The sequence below is a fragment of the Parasteatoda tepidariorum genome, chromosome 5 (genome assembly GCF_982258835.1).
Source record: "Parasteatoda tepidariorum strain Cologne lab strain chromosome 5, Ptep-v5.0, whole genome shotgun sequence".
Classification (NCBI taxonomy): Eukaryota; Metazoa; Arthropoda; class Arachnida; order Araneae; family Theridiidae; genus Parasteatoda; species Parasteatoda tepidariorum.
Window position 1 is genome coordinate 77982805 of NC_141759.1, and position 25343 is coordinate 78008147.

Below are 25343 nucleotides of genomic sequence, written 5' to 3' on the forward strand. Positions count from 1 at the left end.
CCTCAGACTACCTATCAGCACCTTGTGGAATCAATGCCACTGAGGGTGCTAACAGTTTTGAGGGCTAAAGGTGGTCCTACATGTTATTAGCAGAGTAGTCATAGTGTAATGGCTCTTCGGTGTATATACACTGCTTAAAAAGCAAGAGACTTACACAATCCCTTTATATTATTAGGTTCTCTAATATTTTTCGCCTTAAATATTTCTGAAGTAATTTGTAAATAAACTTACAATTTTATAGCCTTCACTATCGAGCTACCATTAAACAAAAGCTTAAAAAACACTAAGCTTAAAATACAAGATAAATACACTATCCCTATTTAGTGATAAGTTTTCTAATATTTTTCTCGCAAAGATATTTCCGAGAAATCACAGACATTTAGGAATAAACTTCAAATTTCATATCATTTGCCAACGAGCTACTAATAAACAAAATAAATTGCTATACTTCTCAAAACAGAACAGTCATAACATCAAAAAATAAATCACTTTATATATTCTTTGATAATAAGTACACGTCGTAATACTTTAATACAATAAACGACCAGTCTTCATCGGAAATGCAAATCAAAATAAAGGCTTTAGAAAAAGGAAGCACTTTCTCAACGAGAATGATTCGCCTAATCGGATTTCGCTGTTGAAATTTAATTTCAAACAGAATACGTAACAAGGATTTAGATTAGCAACATCTTACAGCGAAACAGAAAAAATTCTATCTCAGCGTTCAGAAAATTCAGTTAATTTCGAATTAATGTCTTCATTATTTTTCGAGATTAAATCCAGAACGAGGCTTTATCTATTTAATGAATAGAAAATCGAAGACTCATTGACGTCATTTTTATTAATTTATGCTCAGAACACAATAGAGAATTTCGTTAGAATAATTGTGCAAAAGAAATAACAGTCGGCTTCTTTTTAAAATTTAACGTGTTCCCGTCGCTAATTCCATTCGAATGAAACATTCTGTTTGATAATATGTGGAATATTACCTTCATTAAAATATTCTATTTCTCATGAGGGATCAAGAAAAAGGAAACAGAAAGTATTGTAGTTTGCAGGGTGACGTAAATCGTCCTTATCAGACAATGGAATTAATTTATTCGAAATTTGTTATCGTTTGCGTAAAAATAATTATGTTTCTTAATTTCTTTCGAAATCGTTTAATTAAATGCTCATTTAAAGTTTTAATCTCGTTCGACGTTATGAGATGAAAAAAAATTTTTTTGAAAGATTTAGGCTGTGCATTAATTATTATTTGTACCTATATCTTGATATTAATATAGGTACAAAGCATTACTGAGAAAAACTAAGCTGAAAACGACCAGATGTGTTTAATTGCTGGAGGAAAGAAAGAGAAATTGAAAGGTGATTCTCAAAAAAAGTTTAAAGTTTTTTTAGACAATTAAACTGGCTTTTGTGTTCTTCATTTTGGTTTCGATCTCTAGTGATATTTTTCTTCTGGGATTCCATACCCAGTTAGCTGAGTCTTGAATCCTACCCAGGTGCAAATCAAAGGTTACCAGTATGTCTGACAAGTAAAGGCTGTCGGTGCGCGATAGTGACTGTTGCGTTGCCGTTGTTCATATCATTGTGGAGCCTTTACTTTCATGTCCTGCTTGGTGTTTAAAGGATTACGTAAATGTTTTTATTTCTCATAATTAAATTAAGCAACGCCTTTGTTTTCCATCGTTCTTATAGATTTAAGATATCAAGATATTTTTAAAGATCCAAACACTGACCAGGTGCACTGTAAAAAAGATTTTTCTGAAAATTTACCAAAAATGCTCAGAAACAAATTATAGTCGAATTTGAAACCCCTATTTGCTCGAAATTGAACCTATTTGTTCTAAATTGAAACAGCATATACTCAAATTTGAGCAAAACGCATTGTCTCCAAAGTAATGGAGAGCGATGCTCCTTTGCTGCTGGCAGGATTCGAACCAAGGACCTCCGGGATCGCAGTAGGAGGACCATAGCTGTATACCCCAATTCAGATAAGCTTTATATAGTGACCACGGCAATGACACATCATGAAATATTAATTTCCAAATTCTATGGTGCAAAGGTTGCAATTTGGCAAAATATGGTGGTCCCAATGACTCAGTCAGGAGATGAATAATTTTAATTTCACTTAGTGCTTATTTCGCTATGTCTTAAAAACTGTTGACATGGTTTTTCGAAGATATGTCGCAAAGGAAAAAAAACCACAATTTAAATACCTTACACTAGAAGCAAAGATCTGTTAATATTGGTGGCAACGAGATAGCAGATAGATTGGCCAAAGAGGCAGTGAGGAAGATATGTTCACCGGGTCATCACTTACTTATCAGGAACTTTACTCCAATGAAATATATAGAAAAAAATCAATCTGGCAAACTCCACCTACGCACCAATGGTACGCCGCAACATCTCCTGGCACCCATCTGGGAATCAATTGCGATCGAAGCTCCCAGACTGCCTTGGCCAGATTCTCAACTGGTCACCTGAAATGTCGAACGTGGCACAAAAATTTACCCGACTTGTAAAAAATGCTGTGCCCATCCAAACTAACCGAAACATATACTTGATTGTGTCGAACTGTCCAGGGCGGACTTAATTTCCGATCCCCTTCTTGTCATCGACTTTCTGACTGTCAACACATTTTTGGAGTTGATCTGACTAATGTCAGATCTATGAGGATAAGCAACAACAACAGAAGCAAAGGGATTCTTTTAAACTATATATATATCATCTTTGCCGAGAAGAACTTTAAAACGGACAAATAATTAAAATATTTTAAAGGTTATTAACCTTTTTTAAAAATCGCCAATTTTTCGATATTTTTCCACCTAGATGAAAATTTATCAAAATTACTGCTTTGTTCTCGGTTTCTACAAATTTTTATAAGCCCAGATAATGCAACATTGAAGCATGTTTTTAAACATCAAGAAATTAGACCACAAACGCTTTTCGTTTTCATAAAACTGTGGCTTTTCTCAATGTTGAAACTCTGCGCCATTTTCAGTATAAGCATAGAGGACGCTGACTTTAGGAAGGCTAAACTTTACCTAACAATCATGAGTAACTGTTGCAAATTCACAGCAGTTATGAAAACAGCGTATTATTTACGAAAAAGCATTATTTCATGTGACAACATAGCTTTCGAAAAACATCCTCAAGGTAATGGAATGAACTGGAGTGTACAACTATGGTGGTTAGAGCATCCTACTACTATCCCGGAGATGGTCCTTGGTTCGAATTCTCCTTCCTCATCACTTTCGAGACTATGCATTTTGCTTGTAAATGAGTAAATGCTGTTTCACCAATGAATACACGGGATTTTCAAATTCGACTATAATTTGTTTCTGAGCTATTTTGACATATTTTTGTTCAATTTTGAGAAACCTGAACTTTTCGAAAATGCTGAATGCTGATTTGTTTGTGATGGTATATTTTTCAGAAAAACTCCCAAAATCTACAATAATATCCCGACATAATCATGCTAATTTGGTGATGACTTCGCATTTATATATTTCGAAAAATACTGATAAGTTAAATATCAATCATCTGTTTAATTGTGAAAATTAAATAAATAGGGTTGAGAACATAACACCCTAGTCTTTATTACTATGAGTGCCTAGTTAAACCGCGAACAAAGAAGCCAATTTTTTATTTTTATAAGTCATATGTTAAATTTAATTTTAATTCTGCGGAACATTTAAACATTAATTTTGCTGTTGAGTTTTCCTTTACTTTAGTAATTTTTTGTTTTCCTTCCAGCCAACAAATTTATAAATGGAGCAAGTTTGGAATGTTTTCCAATGTGTCACTTTAAACCTTTAGTTTCTGTTAAAAAAATGTTTTCTCGAGCAGAGTTTCGCTGCTAAAAGTAATTGTTCACTTTTGGAAATAGTTGCAGTGAAAGTAGTGGTTCATTTTCATTTTCTAATGCATCACTTTAATTAAGACTTTTGTTTTTAGTAAAAATATTTTTCCAAGAGAGTTTTTACCGTAATGACTTTTTTAATTTCAAATATCCCATCGCCCAATATGTTGGATAGCATTTTTTACAATTCTATAACTTAAAAAATTTTTATATTTTTCTGTTTGCAGGATTTATCAAAACGATTGTCTACGTAAAATTGTCATTGGATTAACAATTTTCGTCTTCGATTGGATTAACAATTAACGTCAGTCAGAATGTTTTATTTTAATGAAAAATCACAAGAAAGGTAAGCAATTCGATGAAAATAATAATTTAAAAATTTTCATGGTATATATGAGTATCATATATGAGATCATAAGGGAACATATATGAGATCATAAGGGAACATATTTAGCATATATGAGTACCAGATTATATGAGATCATATATGAGTTTAGTGAAATTTGTTTCCTGGTCAAAATGTGAAGAAAACACTATAAAAATATCTTACAATAAGCAAAAAATGCGAAAGAGAACAATTTATCATCAATTTATGTAAAATTAAAAATAACAAGAAAGTTAAATAAATGTAATTGATTTTTTTTTCATTTATATTTGTATACTTTCTTCAAAGCTTCATATTTATAAGCAATAATAGCTTTTTCTACCGTTATTTTAAGCACGGATCTATTTTGCATTAATCACTTTTTAAACCTTTCCTGTTTAAAAATATTTACCCCCAAAAGCGTTTTAAGGTTAAAAACAGATGTTTAACAATATTTTCTAAAATTCGGAATAACATTTTTTTGTGTTATTCTTGCAGAATACGACGAAAAACAAAAAGCTAAATGGAAGACTTTTATTTTTAATATATTTCAATCATAAAATAAAGGTAATAAAGCTTTGTAAAGTCGACAGAAAATTCAATTTGGGAAACTGTACAGTCCATGACTCGGGAGGACAATAAACTTATTCGTCTGCTTTTTTTACTAAGACCGACCTCGGCCCGATAAACTGCAGACCCGTGGATGTAGGATAGAAATAAATACAGCGGTTTCCTCACTTTTTCAACAAGGCATGACTGAGGACAATTTCGGTCAGCGCACTTATCTTTCGCAAGCCCCCACCACCTGACATTTTAATTCGTCAGCAGGTTTTAACCGTCATCAGAGGGAAAAAAATGAATTAGTTAATCTAATTGCTCTCATTTAAATTAAAGCTCGGTCAATGCCGTTAACCAATCATTTTTGTTACATTTCGATGGAAAAAAACTATTGTGTTCCAAAACTTTTTTGATCGAAGTCATGTCTGCGTTTTTAAAAAGTCTTCTTTTAATTAATTAATTAGAAGAATTAATTTATTGGAGGAATTAATTAATTAGAAGAAATAATTAATTAATTCTTCTTTTACCTGTCCAGTACTGTTTTTATACATTATTTTGTGTTGAACAGGCAATCCGATTCTGAGTTTACGACCATCTATGTTCAACTCCGCAGCCTTGCAATTTTGAACTCAACCCAGAAGACAGAGATCTTTTGGGTCACGCATTCTGACAAAATACCCTTCACGGAGAACTTTTCAATGGGACTAACGCCCGCATTTGAGTTACATAGAGAGTAAAACCTCCTACGGGTAGCCTGACTGCGAGAAGATTCTAACCCATGATCCGTCTACCACAGAGGATATTTTAAGCAGCATTTTGATCGGTGCGAGCTGGGATCAGAATTCGTATCAATTTTCACCGCTGGGATTCAAACTTGGATCATCTTACAGGAGGTTATTCCCCGTGTCACTGTATCTGTATGATCCACGTTTCCAAACATTGCTTTGCATTTTTTTAAAAACTTTTAATGGACTTATTAATAGAACTAACCCGCATATGTGTTACATGGAGAGGAAAACCACGAAAATATCCCATGATTTGCCCGCTGGGAAAGGGGATTCTAACTCATGATCCGTCTACCACTGAGGATATTTTACGTCAGTACTGTGCAAAGAATATATAGGGATATATATTCTATCTCCCCTATATTTTCGTTGGTACTGTGGCTGGTACTAGCCGGATGCAGAATAACCAGCCACAGCTGGAATTCAAACTGGGTAGTGGGCAGCCTTATTGGGAGGTGAACTTTCTATCTCGCTATCGCAGCTCGCCCTGTTAATAAAAATGGTCATAATGAAAAAAAATAAATAAATAAATAAAACTTTTTTTCAAAAAAAAGTAGCTTTTCAGGCAGACCAAAATAATCATAATACTTTTATATTTGATCGAATTCGGATCAATTTCGAAATATTCGGTGGTGATGGAAATTTCAAGAAAGAAAGTCGACTTGATTAAATTTAAAACTCGAAAAAAAGTTATTTCAATTTAGCACTAAAAAAAATTTATGCAAATTCTTATTCATTCGATATGGGACGGCATATAAATTTGTAAAATTTCGCCCACTTAAGAAGAAAAATAAAATAAATAAATAAATTAAAACTAAACACTATAAGCGTGCATATTTTTTATAATTTTATTTTTCCGTAAAACGAATAATAAGGCTAGAGACAGATTAATCTCTAACACTTGGTAGCAAAGTACGGATGGTGTCAAAATACTTATACGCAATGAACATTAATATTCAAAACTGCTCCAATTATTATATTTGATTTATTTTATAATTTTTTTAAATATAAGTTCAATAAATAGTTATTGCTATTAAGTTTACTCAAACTAATGAAGCGGTTAAAAAAAATTGTTTTGTCTTACTTAGAATTAGTGATTAGATCTGGAATGGGATCGATGTTTATCGGATTTCCGTATCAATATTGGAAATTACTAAGGCGAATCTATTTCTTCTAATTTATATCTAACCACGAAAAATTTTTAAAAAATAACTGACTATTTTATACTTTTTAATAAATGGTTGATGAGAGAATTAGTGAGTGGCCCATGGAAAAGTTACGAATCCATTGTTTCATGGAATTGATGTATGGATATTTGCCACTATGGATTTGAGAATTATGAGACCATGGTATCATGGATATGAAGAATCGTTGTCAGTGGCGTGTGTAGATGCTCGTGGGAGTTATAAGAAGACGGAGAGAAAAATAATTTAATTAAAAAAAAATAAAAATAAAAAAACATTGGAAAGATATTTATTTATAATAATCGTAGTCAATTTTATAATTTCATTTTTTTGTAAATAATAATTTATTATTTCCAACAAAACATTCATAGGATTTTCATAAGTGTTAAGACTATTTAAATATTTATAGCCAAAAATGTCATTTTTATATTTTGTTTAGAAGTCATAGTTTATGCTTCGTAAAATACTTATCTTAAATATTTTGCTTAATTAAAGTAATATTACACGGACTTTGTGACCTTTGATTAAATGGATGCCCCTTTTGGCTGGATGCCTGGGACGGTTGCCCCCTACGTCCTCCTCTCCCCCCATTAATAGTCACTAAACCTAATGCGAAGCAGTATATGGAGCTTATGTGAGACATTGTTTGAGGAAATATATCGGGCTTATGTGAGCTAGTGTTAAAGTTATTGTGATACAGTGTTTGGAGCTTATGTGAGACAGTGCTTGAGGAAATATATCGGGCTTATGTGAGCTAGTGTTAGAGTTATTGTGATACAGTGTTTGGAGTTTATGTGAGACAGTGCTTGAGGAAATATGAAAAAGTGTATCAGGCTTATGTGAGCTAGTGTTAGAGTTATTGTGATACAGTGTTTGGAGCTTATGTGAGACGGTGCTTGAGTCAATATGAAAAAGTGTATCAGGCTTACGTGAGACAGTGCTTGAGCTAATGTGCAGCAGTACATGGGGCTTATGTGTGCTAGTGTTAGAGTTAATTTGAAGCAGTGTTTGGAGCTTATGCGAGAGAGTCTTTGAGTTAATGTGAAACAGTGCCTGAATCAATGTGCAACAATGAATGAAGAATACTTTAATTAGTGTTTGAGTTAATGTAAAACAGTGTTTTAAGTTTATGTGAGATACTGCTTAAGAGTTAATGTGATACAGAGTGTATGGGGCTTATATGAGACAGGGCTTAAGTTAATCTGCGATAATGTATGAAGCTTACGTGAGTTAGTGTTTGCGTCCATGATAAACAGTATTTGGAGTTTATGTAAGATGCTATTTGAGTTAATGTGAAACAATGTATGGCACTTATGTGAGATAGTGTTTGAGTTAAAGTGAAACAATTTTTTTACATTGTATTTTTGCAGCAAATAATATTTTTTTTTTCATCGTCTAATAGATCAAAATTAGAACTACATTTATTAAATTTTATTATTATCTAGATCAAACAAACAAAAAAATTAACAGCGAAAGTTTATATTTTCGTTTCATATTAACCTCAATTGACTCTATCTATAAATTTACGAACGAAATTTGTAACTTAATTACAATGAAGTTACTATTTTCTTGATCTAGAATTTCTCATAACAGATAAATAAAAAAATATCCGCGTCTGCTTAACTTCACATATTCTTTAAACAAAGCATACCTTGTTCTACCACGAACTCTTAAGATGTCTAAAAATAAAACTACAAAAACAGTGATCACATGTCCACACTGAAAAAACTCAAAATGAACTAGTGCCCATTGTAAATCACGAATAAACCTTAGTTTAAGAACCCGATATGCCTCCGATAATAAGGTTTCATCGTCGTAAATAACGGGAATTTGACATTTTATTGTAGGACAGATAGTAATAAATAATTTGTTTCGCAATATTTAATTGGTTACGCTATAAGCTCAAGTGGTTGAGAATAGTTATTCTTTTTAGTCGTAAACATTCATAATTTTTCTATCCAAGAAGTATAAATTTCCATTTTTTCTTTTTTTTCAGGTTCGGTTGATTGCTTTGCATGTTTAATGAAAATCGATATGTTTCGAATGACTTGTGAAGGCAATGAACCATTGAAGGGATTAAAAATGTGTAGTTGAGTTTTTTTTAGAGGTTTTATTCTAAGTTAGTTTTGAGTTTCGAACTGTTTTTTTCTGAGTTATTAAATTTTAAAAAGTCGTAAGTTCAAAATTTGATTTTACAAGAACTACACTGCCGAGTTCTTTTACATTTTGTATTTTGCAATATAAAATTAAATTTTTTAGAATGATGTAAAAATGTGTATACCTTGCAATTCAAAAAATTTTTGATTATTATAGAATAAAGTAATAAAAGACAATAATTAATTTCAAAAATTTTTTTTTCATTAAATTATTGTTAAAAAAAGCAAATTTTATAATTCGCTTAAAGTTTTATTATTAGTTAAAAAGTTTTTAATTCGCTTAAAGTTTTATTATTAGTTAAAAAGTTTTTAATTCGCTTAGAAAGTTCTCAAAATGGGCGAATGGCACAGAAAGTAAAATTAAAAAATTTGCACCAAATTTTAGACCGCTCTCTTGCGCAAACTATTGGGGTCATATTTCCCAGCTTGCGCCTACCTCCCATATTTTGAGGGTCAGAAATCCAAATCGGTCTAAAAAAGATTTGTTTTTATTCATTGAAAGTATGTTTTTGTGCCTTATTTTGTAACTTAAAATATCGTCTGCTCTAATTAAGTAGCAAATTTAAGGAAAGATTAGTATCATTATGGTTAAGACCTAGTACGTGAAAATTCGATAATTATCTCAAAAATTATTCAGGATGTTCCTTTTTTTTGTTGCTCTCTGTACATACGTTAAGGTAAGACTCTTCTCTGCATTCAAATAAATTCAAAGACTGCCTGAATTCTATTTCTCTGCATGCTACTTAAGTGAATAAATAAATTATTACTATAATAATCGCATAAAATTCAATATTCAGATAGAATTCTGCATTTTACATCCAATTTTTTTATAAAACTCTGCATAAGATGTAAATCAATGCACATAAAACTCTGAATTTTATAAAAGTCATCTCTACTTCTACCAGGGCTTGAAAATATTAAAATTTTTACGTTCTTGTCGGGCGTGTTAGTCTTAAGAATATATGCCCGAATAAAAAGTTTGCATTTGCCGTAGTATCTTTTTCCAAAATGCATATTATAGAAAATAAAAAAAAACATGACTGTACTTAAAATAATACGTTACGATACATTTGAAAAAAAAATTACTACTTCGCTTTCGTAAGAAAAACTATAAAAAAGAATAAGAAATAAATAAAGGTATAAAACACTTATTAGTAATAAAAAATTACAAGCAATAATGAATAATAAGAGATATAAGTATCGTTTTTTTTTTCAAATTTAATTTAAACTTTTAACTATTTTTTTTTATACACAGCGATGGTTGTATATATTTCTTAACGAAAATGTATGACTACAGGGGAAATAAGTATGAGTAGTATGCGAGATAAGTATAACTACGCGAAGTATACGAAGTAGCTATAAACTACGTTACTCTTCCCTTCTTGTAGTTATACGAAATAAGTATAACTACTAAGTAGACGAAAATAAGTATGACTACAAAATGAAATCAACTTTAACTTATAAATTCTTATTCATAGGAGCTTTTTAATTGGTATCATTATTACATTTCTGACTGTAATGATAAATATTGCCATTGGAATTTTTACATGCGGCCAATATTTTTCGAATATTGCGTTATACTTGGATAAACTCGTCATTCTATATTAGTAAATTCTACATTCACATTTTTTATTATTTATTTTCATAATTTACACAACCTATTCCCATAGTTATTATAGTATTTATATAGTATATCGTTCGTACTTCTGTTCATTGTTTCTTTTTTCCTTTTGCTATTATATTTATTACTATGAAACTATTTATAACTTTGACTTTATCTGTAATAATCTAATTTTAGAATTAAAATCAAATTAAAGACACAACTTTGCATAAAACAAAATTTACATTTTAATTCATTTTATAATATGAGTAGACTATTCTTCAAAAATGTTTTATGTTTTCCTTTCAAAATGAGTTCAAAGAGACGGTCAAACTGAGTTCAAACAGAGTTCAAAACTCTTGAACTCTGAAAATTTTCATTATTTTCTCCCGAATTCAATTTTTATTTCAAATTCAACATGATCAACATGTAATTTTTGGTTAAATTTTTTATTTTGCTTTTTAAGAAAGTGCAATATTGTCTTACGTAAATACCCATATTCCCTTCTTAGGCAGCAAAACTTAGCAAATCAAAAAGCTCCTCTCCTCCGTTAGACGTTTACGTAATATTTGAATGGCCCCGAAAAGTTAGGAAACGTTTCTGAAAATTTACAATTTATTAATCGTTTGCTTTTGGTAAAACAGCAGAAGGTAACAACAACAAAAGAAAAACTTTCATAATGTAATTAATAAAGCAATTGGTTAGTTCCCGACACTGAAATATAATGTCCATCGCGCACAGAAACAATTCCCGACTGCTAACAACCTAATTATGTACTTATATCATGGTCATTTTATGAGAAAGACCTTACATTTCTATTAAAACATGCAAACCTGTTCCGCTCCACCTAATTATACTATGAGTCAGACGATAATAATGATTCAACCGAAAATCGTTTGGCTGTGCAATTTGCTTTGAAAAAGATAGAACGTGTCAAAGAATTGACAAATTTAAACGTATTATTTCTTTCAAGTGCAACAGTTAATTTTTCTTATGTTACGTTCCGGTGATAGCGATTATTTACAAAGCAGCAAGAAACGTTTTTAAACGTTTTTTTAAAAAAAAGTGTAAAGCTTCTTTGATAATACAAACTTTTTGTTTCGAATTTTCTACTTTTGACTGAAAAGAAATTTCTAACTAAAGTATTGTGTTTCCAGTAAAAAGATTGGTTTACATCTGAATAAGATAATATTGAAATCATAATCTCAGATTTATTTATATGAAAAATCTTAAACATAATCTAATCTTTAGCTTTATTATTAAGTTCTTAAAGTTTAACGTTGACTAAAACAATTTCCACTAATACGATTTCCTATCTAACCATTTTTTTTCAAGTTTTCGAGGAAAATAAAGTAGAGAAACTTGGAGCAAGTATTGTTTAAAAAGGATTTTAGATTTAATTCTAGTAATTTTTCCCATTTTTAAAAACAAGTTTTGGAAAATATAATTTCTAATTATAATTACAAATTATTTTGTGATTAAGTCTTAATAGTGTCACAAATTATGTACTATAGCTCCTTCACCAGGAGTTGGCGCTCTTGTCTCCGCCTTCATCACTTGATTTGCGACGATACTATTTCGCTATTTTTGGGCGAAGGTTGTGAGTAATCCTGGACAAGGCTACTATGTGACGATCCTATGGCAAAAATATTTATTTCGCAAACTTTATCTGCATTTTTTAAACATTAAATATTTCATAAATTTGATGATATTTTGCTGCATTTCTTATGATATTTCTCTCTTTTGAGTGAATAGTTTGTCCTTTTTGAGAGATTTTGTTGAGAAAACAGCTGTTTTTAAATTTGAAATATATTTAATTAACTAAAGAAACTAAAGGTATAATAGCAGATGATAAAGAGAAATAAGTGACTAAAAAAGAAGTCACTGTTTGTGTTTGGCGCTCATTAAGGGTTGTCTCAATTTCAAGCGCGGAGATGTTTCTCTTCTATCTCCCGAGCTGAAATGAACTCTGCGTCCGAGGAGGTGGAGCCAAGTGCCAATCCCTGGGGAACGAACTATATTGCATATGATCTTGATAAATTAAATACCCTACTAATCAACATCACTAATTCGTTATTAATTTAGGGACTGGGGTAGTTGATACAATACGATATTCATCACTTCTAAAGTTTGTTACCTAAAAAATTTATTTGCTAAAAATAACTTTACGTTATCTTCCCACTTTCATTTTTCACATTTTTTAAAAGTTTTTCTTTCGTTTTCAACTATTTTTTTTAAACCTATTTTTGTGTTTTTCCAAACAATAACTTGAAAATTAATTAAAAATTAATAAAAATTGAACTGAAGTTAATATTAAAAATTAATAAAAATTGAACTGAAGTTAATATTAAAAGTTAATAAAAATACTTTTTAATAATTTTGTTGTATTTTGATTTTTTAATGAAGTTTAGAAAATGAAGTTTACACTGAGAAAAAAATTAAGGTCAAAATTACCAGAATATGGTAAAATTTACCATGTTTCTGACTCTATATGAGCATTAAAAAAAATCGGTAATTTTTACCCAAGCGCTTTGGTAATGATTTTGTTAAAATTTACAATAAAATATGGTTTTATAATATCTGATAACATTTAGTAAATGTGGAAAAATTTGATAATTTTATTGTATTATGACATTTGTTTTAACCAATCACACTTGAAACCTTTGATTATTTTTAGACCCAATAAAATAAATACTCTTTTTTAATAAATATAATTTTTCTAATAACAATATATTTAATAAATTTTGAAAATATCATGCGTTTATAAAACTTTCATTATTATTTCCCATTGTGCTTTTCAAATGAAAATAAAATTACCAAATATGTTATCAAAGTAATATTCTTCTCTTATAGAAATTTTAAACGTTTACAGCAATTTATTTTAGTTTTTATTTCAAAGAATATTAATTTCTGCTTGTTTCATTCATTTTCAGCTACAAACATACATTACAAAAAGAAAAAAAATTATAACTAGACTAGATGCAGTTGCTCCGTGACTTCGCAATTAATAGTAGGACAAAAAAAAAAACTGCCTTTAAATTATTCCTCTTATTAAGTGTTTTGAAAATAAGTCTTTTGCTTGTAAATGCGTTCGCAGTTGTCTTTATTTACTTTATCCGTAATTGGAGTTTCGCTGAAAAAAGTTTTATCATTTAGGGTGCCATTGCCGAAAAAAATTGGGAACCGCTGTTTTAGAGCATGGCATAAAAACCATTTGTCGGTTAAATTTACTTTTCAGTTATGTATCTTTCATTAAATGTTTGGTAATATTAATACTTTTGGCAACAGCTGGTAGCCTCTGTTGCATACGCTTTTTCTCGCTCCTTGAATATTTTGATTTTACCCATTGTTTTAAGTCTAATTTCACTTATAATTATAAAAATTTGAAAATATCAATTTAATGTTTTAGTAAGCAAGCTTTCTATACATAAATATTGCTTCAAACAATGTCTTCGTCAAAAATTTTGTGTAAAGCATGTGCCGAACCAATTCTGGAAGACTCAGATGGATTAACATGCAAAGGTGAATGCAGTTCTGTTTTTCATTTTCAATGTGGTGGTTTCGCTGAAAGAGCTTTTAGAAGACTTACTGTTGATAAAAAACAAAAGTGGACCTGCGCACAATGTTCAAAATCACAGGAAAATCCAACGAAAATAAAAAGTGCAACTAGCCCAGACATTCTCGAGGATATCTTACAGCAAAATAAAGACCTAAAAGAGTTAATAACTAACAAATTCAATGACTTAACCCGTTCAATTGAATTCAACAGTGAAGTAATTCAAGAGTTGAAAAATTCTATCACAGAGCTACAGAACGTAAACAAAACTTTACAAGCAAAAAATGATCAGCTAACTAGAGAAAGCGCAGAAATAAAGAAGGAACTGAATGAACTAAAAGAAGCAGTTATTGAACTCAAGCAATATTCCCGAAGATCCAACTTTGAAATAAGTAACTTACCCGAATGTGAAAATGAAGACATACAACAAGTAATATCCCAGATTGATAATGTTGCGAATACTAATATATCCGAAAATCTGATCACCGCTCACAGAGTCCCCAGCTTTAATAAAGATAAACCTAAACCCATCATCGTTCAAGTTAAATCCAAATCTGTACGTGATGAGCTCTTAAAGAAACTGAGAAATCGTCAACTTTCAACCTGCGAAGTCAACTCCAGATTCACTGAAATGCCTGTTTACTTCAATGAACATTTGACTCCCGAACTGAAGCATCTATTTTATCTTTCACGTAAGGCTAAATCTGAAAAGGGATTCAAGTTTTGTTGGGTTCGTGATGGTAAAATATTCCTGAGAAAAGATGAATCGTCCAAAATAATACGTGTGAAATCATCTCAAGACCTTAATACTCCATCCAACTGAAGAAACATTTTTATCTGTGCCGGACTGCCTAAAAATTGAAAATTTGGACGATTTAAAGTTTTTTATTACCTCAACCTGTAAGTTAAACATTAATATTTTACATATAAATATTAGAAGTTTAAGAGCCAACTTTGATAATTTTATTTCACATATTTCTAGCATGATTGAAAATATAAGTGTCATAATTATGTCGGAAATTTGGATTTACCAAAATGAAACTAATTTTTACTCAATAGATGGTTATAATTCATTCTTTAATTGCAGAAATAATAATCGCTCTGGAGGTGTTTGTGTTTTTATTAAAAAATGTCTTGATATTTCAGAGTTAGCTATACATTTTGTTTCCGCAGAATCTATATTACTTTATTGCAAATCTTTAGATTTATTATTTCTATCTTTATATAGATCTCATGATTTTACTGTTGATTTTTTTAATACTGAACTTAAAGTAATAATCTCTAAGCTTAAATATCCTAATATAATACTGATGGGTGATATAAATATTGATATTCTAAGTGATGATTTTATTACTCATGAATATATTAATTTATTATGCCAATTTGGATTTCAAAATTACATAGACAAACCAACTAGAGTAAATTCCTCATCAACTTGCATTGATCATGTCTTCGTAAAAACAAATAAATTTTCAATCAAATCCGGAATATTCATAAATGACATAAGCGATCACTATCCAACCTTTTGCAGTGTTCATTACGATGAGGTAAATAAAATTAAGGAAGCTGAAAATAAAATTTCAATCAACTATAATAAGCTCAATAATTATCTGTCAAATTACAAATTTAATTACAATCCTCAAGATTCTCTTGATCAACAATATCGAAGTTTTGTTTTCAAACTCAATAATTTAAAAAATAATTTTAAATATAAGCATAAATCAAACAAAAAAGCCAAAAATAACTGGATGACTAATAATATCTTGATTTTAATTCGAAGAAAGGAAAAACTATTCAAAAAAACTAGAAAATATCCATGGGATATTATTTACAAAACAGCATATAACACTATAGTTTCTGAGCTTAAGAACTTAATTAAAACAGCAAAATCAGAATATTTCAAATTCAAATTTTTAAATTGTGATTCAAATAAACAAAAATGGGATCTTGTAAATGGTATTATTGGTAATCAGAGCAAATCACTTACTTTACCTGATATTTTAAACGACTATGAATCTTCTGATCAATTCAATAAATCATTTGCAAATGCCTACAATACCTCAAACCCAAATTTAAACAGTTTGCAAATATATATTTCACCAAGTTTAACCTCGTTTGTTTTTCTAGAATTGAATGATTGTGAAGTACTTCACTTAATAAATTCTCTTTCTAATAAAAACTCCTTTGACTATGACGGTATTAATGTAAAATTAATTAAACTATTTGCTCTCAATAATATAAATTTTATAACTAATTTCATCAATACCTCAATCAAGTCATCCATATTTCCAACTTCTTTAAAAAGAGCAACCATAACTCCTATTTTTAAAACCGGCGATAAAAACTGCCTATCAAACTATAGACCAATTTCAATATTACCTGTTTTTTCCAAAATCATTGAAAAAGCTCTAGCTGATAAAATGTACAATTATTTAAAACATACAAATTTTTTCTCTGTTAATCAACATGGATTTATTAAAGGCAAAAGTACAGAAAAAGCTCTTTTGGAATTTTCAAAATTTATTCATAATAGTATTGCCGAAAATAAGACAACAGTAGCTATATTTCTTGATATATCAAAAGCTTTCGATAATGTCAATCACAATCTTTTAATTAAAAAATTAGAATTTGCTGGTTTCAGAGGAATTATGTTAAATTGGTTTGTTTCATATCTTTCAAACAGAGAACATAGAGTTAAAATCCGAAGTAATTTTAGTAATTATATTTTTTCAAACCGTGGTGTTCCTCAAGGATCTATTCTAGGACCCTTATTGTTTATTATATTCATCAATGACTTTTGTCAACTCAAACTTTTTGGTAAGATAATAACGTATGCTGATGATTCCGTAATTTTGTATTCTTGCACTGATTTAAATCAACTAATTTTTCAAATTCAATCTGATTTACGCATAATTTCAAAATGGTTTACAATAAATGACTTAAATTTAAATCTAAATAAAACTAAATATATTTATTTCAGTTTAAGAAAATCAGAATTTAACTTAAATTTAAAATTTCACTCTCTCTCCTGCAAAAGTACTAATGAAAATTGTCAATGCTATATTCTACAATCTGTAAACAATATCAAATATTTAGGACTATATATCGATTCTAATTTAAAATGGAAAACACATATTAACAATTTAGTTAAAAAATTGCGTTTCGTTTTAGTTAAATTTTATCACCTTAAGAATAAAATTCATTTTAATTTTGTGAAAGCACTCTATTACTCCTGGTTTTATTCTTTAATTAATTATGGTGCGATAATATATGGCGGTGAATATAAAACTAATTTACTTCCCTTAATCTCAGTTCAGAATAAATGCTTCAAGATTATTAATTCTCTAAATATAAATAATTCAAGTGTAACTACTACCAATATATATACAAGAATTAACCTATTACCATTTCGCCATAATGTATTTTTTCGTATTTTACTCTATTTACACAACAATAAATTAATATGCAAATTAAAAACTAATGTGTCTGAAAGGAGACCAACTGAAATGTATGAGATTCCCTTCTTTACAAAAGAAATTTCACGAAAACAGTTTTTTTACTTAGCACCTAAATTATATAATAAATTACCATTTCAGTTGCAAAACATCAAAATATATTCTTCTTTTAAGCGTGCTTTATTTCAATTTGTGATGAACATTGACGATTTAGATCTCTATTTTTCACTTTAAAGGAAGCATTTGATTTTTTATACCAGTCTTGTGCCAATCCAAACGAATTTCTTATGTTACCTTTGTTATTTTTTTTATTTATTTATTTATTTTTTTATATATATAGTTTCATGCATTTTTTTTTTGTTTTCTATTATTACAGTGTTCAACAATATATGACGTCTTATGATGTGCAAAATAATTTATGATTGTATTTTTTTTTTTTTTTTTTTTAAATTTCTATTTTAAATTTATTGTATTACTTTTCTTTGTCGCCTGGACAGGATTTTCCTCTTGACGACGAATATATATTCTTTGTATTTATGTGTTTTTGTTCTCAATAAAGTTATATTTGTTTGTTAAAAAAAAAAAAAAAAAAATAAGAACTTAAATTTTCGAAAACCAGAATTTTCGAAAACCCGCTACCATGTGAACTAAAAAATTACCCAAACCATTGGTTTAAACTTCATTTATTTTGGTTTTCAATTCTAGAAATGCGCTTTTTTTTTCGTTACAAGAAATGTCATTACCATACAGTACGTTAATTTTACCAGAATATTTTTCTCCGTGTGGTTGCTTCCCGTTCATTTGGGTAGGAGGCATTATCTATAACCCTAATAAATAAGGAACTGGTAAAATAAAAAACATATGCAAAGAAAATAAAACAAAAATATTTAAATAAAAAGTAAAACAAATAAACAATTTTCCTAGAACTTCCTAAATATGCAGATCTAATTTTTAACGCTTGCATTATACTATTTCATTTTAGCTTGTTTTTCATACTTAGCAGTTTGTTGAAAATCGGATCAATTTTTACTTTAGTTTTCTGAATATAAACCTTAATGTTTTTTTTAAATTTAATAGTTTAAACTACAGTCACGATTATATCAAATACACCTCACCAATAGAAAAGAAAGAAAGAAAAGCAAAATAAACTCATTAAATTAATGGCTCTTATAAGATGATCCTATGGAAAAAGGTGAAATTACGAAAAACAAGTTTTAAAAAAAACGCTATAAGCCAGGCTTTGACCTTCAAGTAAATACAATAAAATCATCAAACTTGGAAACAATTAAAATTAAGTTCCTAATTAGTGGAAGAAATAACAATAAAAAAGCGATTAAAATAGATGTCATCGTAAGATCTTGAGACAGGGACAACAATCGCCTGCAGGTAAGTTTTCTCAAAACACTGTTACACTTGGGTAATAGAGTTGATCGTGTAATTTTTTTTTTTTTTTTTTTTTTTTTTTTACGAATTACCAATCTCGTTTTTAAGAAAAAAAGTGGAAAAAAGGACATCGCGTTTTAGATTTTACCACTTGACGAAACGTTATGAGTTGACGCTTTTGAAACACATAGAGTTAACGCTTTCAGGTGAAGGATGTGACTGGTCCTCGAAAATGAAGGAGAAAAATTCGAGATAAATCGTTTTCTGTGAAAGAAATTTTTATAGTTTATTTCGAAATTAGAGTCATCGTTTTTTTATCTTCTTTAATACGAAAAGCATATTCTGTCATAAAAGCAGACGATACGAGATTGACTTCAATAGTTATTAGAAACTCATGCTTGACAATGCTTACATGCTTAGTAAGAATTTTTATTATCGCTTTTTCTAATAATCACTTTTCGCTCTTTCTAATGAAAATATCTTTTTTAATTTTTTTATGAATTAAAATATGTGTATTTTTTTGTCAGACAAATGAGACTTAACTAGTCGAAAAAATTAACTTCAATATGTATTTAAAAAAAAAAGACTCTCATTTTAAGACTCTGAACGTATGCTTACACGTATCTTTGCTAAAAATGATAATTTTTTTGTTTTTTTTTTTGTTTTTGTTTTTGCAAGCGATCAAGGGAAAAAAATGCCAATTATACACATTAGGATATAATTCTACTGATTTAAGAGGAGAGCGTGATGCTGCTAATTAAAAATATTTTTATGCAAATGATGCTAGGCTAATTTAAATTAATAAAGATTAAGATTAAAGATAATATTAACGATATTTTTATACTAAATGATACAGGGCTGCGTGCTTTATTATTTTTTTTTCCTTTCTCTCAAAAAAAAATTTCTATACGTTTTATTAATTTTATTTTTCGCTTATATAGTTAGTTTCTATTACTATTTTCTATTTTAAAGTTTTCAGTAAATGCTATTATTTTTTTTTAATATTATTTTATATCCGTCGTTGAACAGCCGACCCAATTTTTGGGTTTACGACTACTAATGGTCAACTCCGTAGCCTTGTAATTTTGAACCAATCCAGAAGACAAGGAAACTCCTGGATCAGTACCCTCAGAGGTATTGATTTATTATGGGAACATGGAGGACTTTGCGACTCGACAGATTTAACGTGAGTCCGTCCCTATCTACTAAACGGGGAGTTTTCCGCCGGCGGGAATCGAACCCACGAACTCTTGGACATGGGCCCAGCGTCCTACTGACCAGGCCATCCCGGGCTTGAATAAATGCTATTACAGGAAAAAAAATGAAAATGAAGTAAATGTTGACGAATATACTCATTCAAAATTGTCTTTCGCCTTTATATTATGAAGTAGGTTCCGTATTTTCTTTAATGAATAATTAGAAAATGGCCACTTTTAGAAATATAATAGGTAGAGCCCGGATTTTGATGCAAAAAATATCAACTAATGCCCTTAAAAAGTGCAGAAAATGCCCTTATAAAGTGCAAAAAATGCCCTTAATGCTCTAAAAATGCGAAAATTGCTTTAAAAATTGGAAAAAATTAACAAAAAACTTAAAAAATGCTATAAAGTGCAAAATACGCTCCAAAATTTAAAGAAATGCCCTATAAATCTAAGAAAATACCCTAAAGAACAAAAAATGTCCAAAAATGCAACAACAAAAAATGCAAATGTCATCAAAATCTGGGCCTTAATAATAAGTAATAGTAATAGTAATATTTTAGTAATAACTGTTGCAAAGTGACAGCAGTTGTGAAAATAGCATATGTTTCCTAAAAAAGTATCCTTTCATAACGAAGCCTTCGAAAAGTAAACTTAACCCTTTGAAGCACAGTGGTACGACAGCGAAACCGCACTTTTTAAAAAATTATTCCTAGCGGCACAAAGGTCAATCTCCGAAACCAATAATATTAAAGTATTATTTTAACTTTACTAAACATCACCAGATAGCAGCACTACACTTAGATTATATCTTCCTTTGAAAAAAATAAAAAGTTTTCAAGGCCCTTTTTCATTACTACAAGTTTTTTTTTTTTTACTCAATAAAATACAAAAAAAGTTTGAAGTATATCACTCAGATTTGTTGTTTATGAGCTTCTTTTGACACACAAATTTTTCCCAATAAAGATTCCTCAGAAAAGTATTTAATTTTTACCTTTATATTTTTTGGTTTCAGAGTGAAGCCACTGTGCCCCTAGAACATTATATCCACCAACACGAGTCTTTATCCTTTTCCCCCCTTCCTTTACTCAGATAGTGAAGTGGGTAAAAATTTATTAGGGTTTTTTCTTCATGGGGCTTATAAATGGGGAGCAATGTGTCTCTTATCTATTTCTATTGAAAATAAAATCTATTACTTCTATTACTGAATTAAATACACAAGATAATACAGAAGAATAAGATTACATTATTACATATCACAGTAATGCTGAGTAACATATTTACTTTTTATTACATTTTATTAAACATTTTATTTTATATTTTATTTTTATTATTATACATTTTATTTTTATTATTATATATTTCTGTACTATTTATTTTATCCTGATATTGTATAATATATATTATATTTTACTTAGAATATTTTTTGTGTTTGAAATTCATGCGTTTTATTTTTCACTAATATATATTTTATTATATACTATTTTTGTATTATATTATATTTGTTAAAGCCTTTTTTGGTCTTTAAAATTATATAAATAGTTTTAGTACTTTAAGTTTATTGTTTGATTTCTGAAAAGTGAAAATTTATTGTAAAAAAAGTTAAAAAAGATAATATTTTTTTTTCACATAAAAATGTTCTATGTGGACACTGGTTAACCACCGAAACCACCACCCCCTGTGTGGTGCAATGAATCAGAATTTTTTTAAATGTCATTTTCCCATTCTTAGATCCTTAGCATCATAATTAGTTTCTCAATTTTAAAAAAATATGAAAATTTATATTCGTGTGCCTAGCCAAAATTGTATTCATTCATAAGTTCAAAGACACGCAAGGGTTTGTTCAACGGTTCGACAAAAGGGTTTATTATTCAACAGTTTGAATAAACCCTTGCCTCGTGGCATTGAAAATTCTCAATTGCGCGAAAGTATATCGATATTTCTAGCATTAGTAGAAATGGATTACTTTCTGCACATAATTAAAACCAAATCAATTATTTTCAAATTCAAAAAATAAGAACTAAAAGAATAGATACGTATTTTAAAACATATTAGAGAGACCAAACACCATCATGAAGCACGTACGTATGTTTTACGCGAGCTCGACAGAAAACTGAGATTGGCCTGTATTTAGGTCACTCTTATTTCTCAATATTTTCTTTCTTCTTCAAAATAGCTCCCTAGTCCCCTTTGTCACAAAGTGTCACCTTGTCACATATATGCCACACTATATTCCACAATCCTTGCAGTTCAGAAACGAAGCGCAATATGTTATAGATCATGTTTCAAATTTTATTTTTAAATTATAGCAGTTTACTTTATTGGCATTTATAAGAGTAACAATGATTATTGATTATATACATTCAATAATTAACAATAATTATTGATCATATACATTCAATAATTATTGATTACATACATTCAATAATTGACAGTAATTATCAATTATATGCATTCAATAATTAACAATAATTATTGATTATCTACATTCAATAATTAACAATAATTATTGATTAGATACATCAATAATAAACAGTAATTATTGATTATATATACATTCAATAATTAACAATAATTATTGATTATATACATTCAATAATTGACAATAATTATCGATTATATACATTCAATGATTAACAGTAATTATTGATTATAAACATTCAATAATTAACAAAAATTGTTGATTAATATACATTTAATAATTAACAATAATTATTGATCATATGTGACCTTTCTTGATTAAAGAAAAACAAATTTTACAAAAGTATTCAATCTGCTGATTTTAAATGTTTTTGTGTGATGTCATGCTTCTAGTTACATCATAATTTCCGAACCACTCCCTGTCCTCGAAACGTGATATCATTTGTGCACATCCCCTGAAATCGCAGCGCAAAAACATGCGTACGTGACCGTGCTGAATGCTACATAAAAGTTCTAAATCTCTCTGTAAATGATCATAATTCTAGTAGTGAAACGACAAAATAAAAAAATTAATCTAACTCAATAAATTATACCAATAGGCGTAGTAGCTGAGCTTCAGAGTTTTGGGAGGAAGTTTTCTCGCCCCCATGGCAATATTGGGTAGGACTTAAAAGGGAGCTTTTCCGGGATTATTTTATGTTTCAGATCATGTCAAAATTTATATACACCACGCTTAGTATCGATTTTTGCCCCTAGATTATCGATTTCGATTTTTTTATTGAGATTTTACAACTTTACATGATATTTTTTAAATAAATTTTTCTTGTTGCATTCATTAAGTTTTTTTTATCTTTCTATGTTGTTTTTTAAGACAATAGTGTTTTATTATGATTTTTTTTTTTTTTTTTTTTTTTTCTTTTGCATAAAATAAGATTTGGCAACTTCGCGCATTACTTTTTTAAACTACGTGCCTCGATAACTTCAAATATATATTTTTTTTCAATTCGGCTTAAAATTTATTAGCGTATGTTACTAATGTAGCTACTATTACAGTTAAATGCTTTTGATTGTAGTTATTCTTTTTGATGGAATGATATGTTTCATAAATACATTTTTCCTTCAATATGTCGGCAATTCGGGAAAACTAATTTTAAAAAAAATTTAAAAAACTACAACAAAACAAACTACGATATTAAGAATCATAGGTAAATTGCGTAAATATTTAAAGTTATGGAACCCTCAATTAGGAAATGGAAAAAAGGTTTATAAGAGAAAATCATTTTACTCTGGAATTCATATTTAATTCATTTTTCATGAATTTTACCCCGCTCTAAAGTTGTGCCCGGAAACAGATGTCCCCTCTTGCTCATCCCCCTCTTTTTTTCTTTTTTTTTTTTTGCCTACGTCTTTTTTACGTATTCAAAATTTAGAAATTTGTAAAATATACAAATAAAAATAAGAAAAAAATTATATTTTGATAAAAACAAAGAATAACTTTATTTTCCTTTTTCTAAAAATACTTCAAAATGTTTCCCTTCTGAATAATTGTCATCTATTTATTTATAAATAGGAATAAAAATGAAGTGTTTGATTTATAAACTGCAAAAGAGCTTACTTATCACTCCAGGAATATTCCATATTATTTAACGCTTCACACAATGAGAAATTCCGTCATTAGAATTCTTAGAAGGAAGAATTATTTATCATTTAAGTTTAGTCTGTCGTCGACGTAAATACAGATAGGTCTAATCTCTTTCCGCATTTTATGAATCAAGAACATGTAATTTTGCACGTAGTTCCTTCGTGTTGTTTACAGATTTCTGGTATTATTCCGAATTCTTCGTGTTGTTGAACAATATTTCCTCAACTTATTAGCATAATGTTAATTGCGTTAATTTGATAATTTAGAAAATTTGTTTACGAATAAAAAATTTAAGAATCCGTATTTTGCTAATGTATATGTACTATAATAAACTGAAAACAGATCTTATGGTTAAATATGACTGTTAAAAGAGGCAAAAAGAAAAAAAAAGAAAAAGAAAAAAGATTAAGAACTGCCACTTAACCTCCATTGATCTAATTTGTAATGGAAGTTTATATTTTTTAACTTAAAAACATCGGTATTTTATTAGCAAGCCATGTGAAGAACATTCATTGGTTTGAAACTTATTTAGCACATACTATAAACTTATTGCACATACTATATTAGCACATACGAGAGAAGAAAAAAAAAAGATTATTTGAAACACAGGTTAAAAAGAAATGGAAAAAGACAGAAATGTAGGGTTCCCAAAAAGTGTTGCCTTCCGTGAAGCGGTCACAGGGTTTTCAAGAGTTAAGAATTTTTTTTTTCTTTTTTTTTTAATCCAATAATGTTTCTTGAAATCAGTTATTATATTTACATTCAATCTATAATTCATTATTTACTTAATATATATCGGTTACTTTGCTGAAATAATGTAAGTAAATTGCCTGTAAAAAAAAAAATAAATAAATAAATAAATAAAAAATAGTAAGAATTTTTTTTAAAAATATAGCTATTTTCAAATACGAATTGATTGGTTTAACTATGTAAAGGATATGCATTTATAAACTCATGAGAATACATGATAAATACATAAATAAACACTTTTTCAATTTATTTATAACGAAATGCACAAACTTAAAACTATATATTTGGAGAAATCAGAAAAAAACATAATATTATTTAAGGAAAACTCTTCATAATTGACAACTGGCATTTCGGATCTTTTCCCTGTGCTAAATTGATAAAAATGCTTTTTTAATACTTGTCCATAACAGTTTATAATATCATTA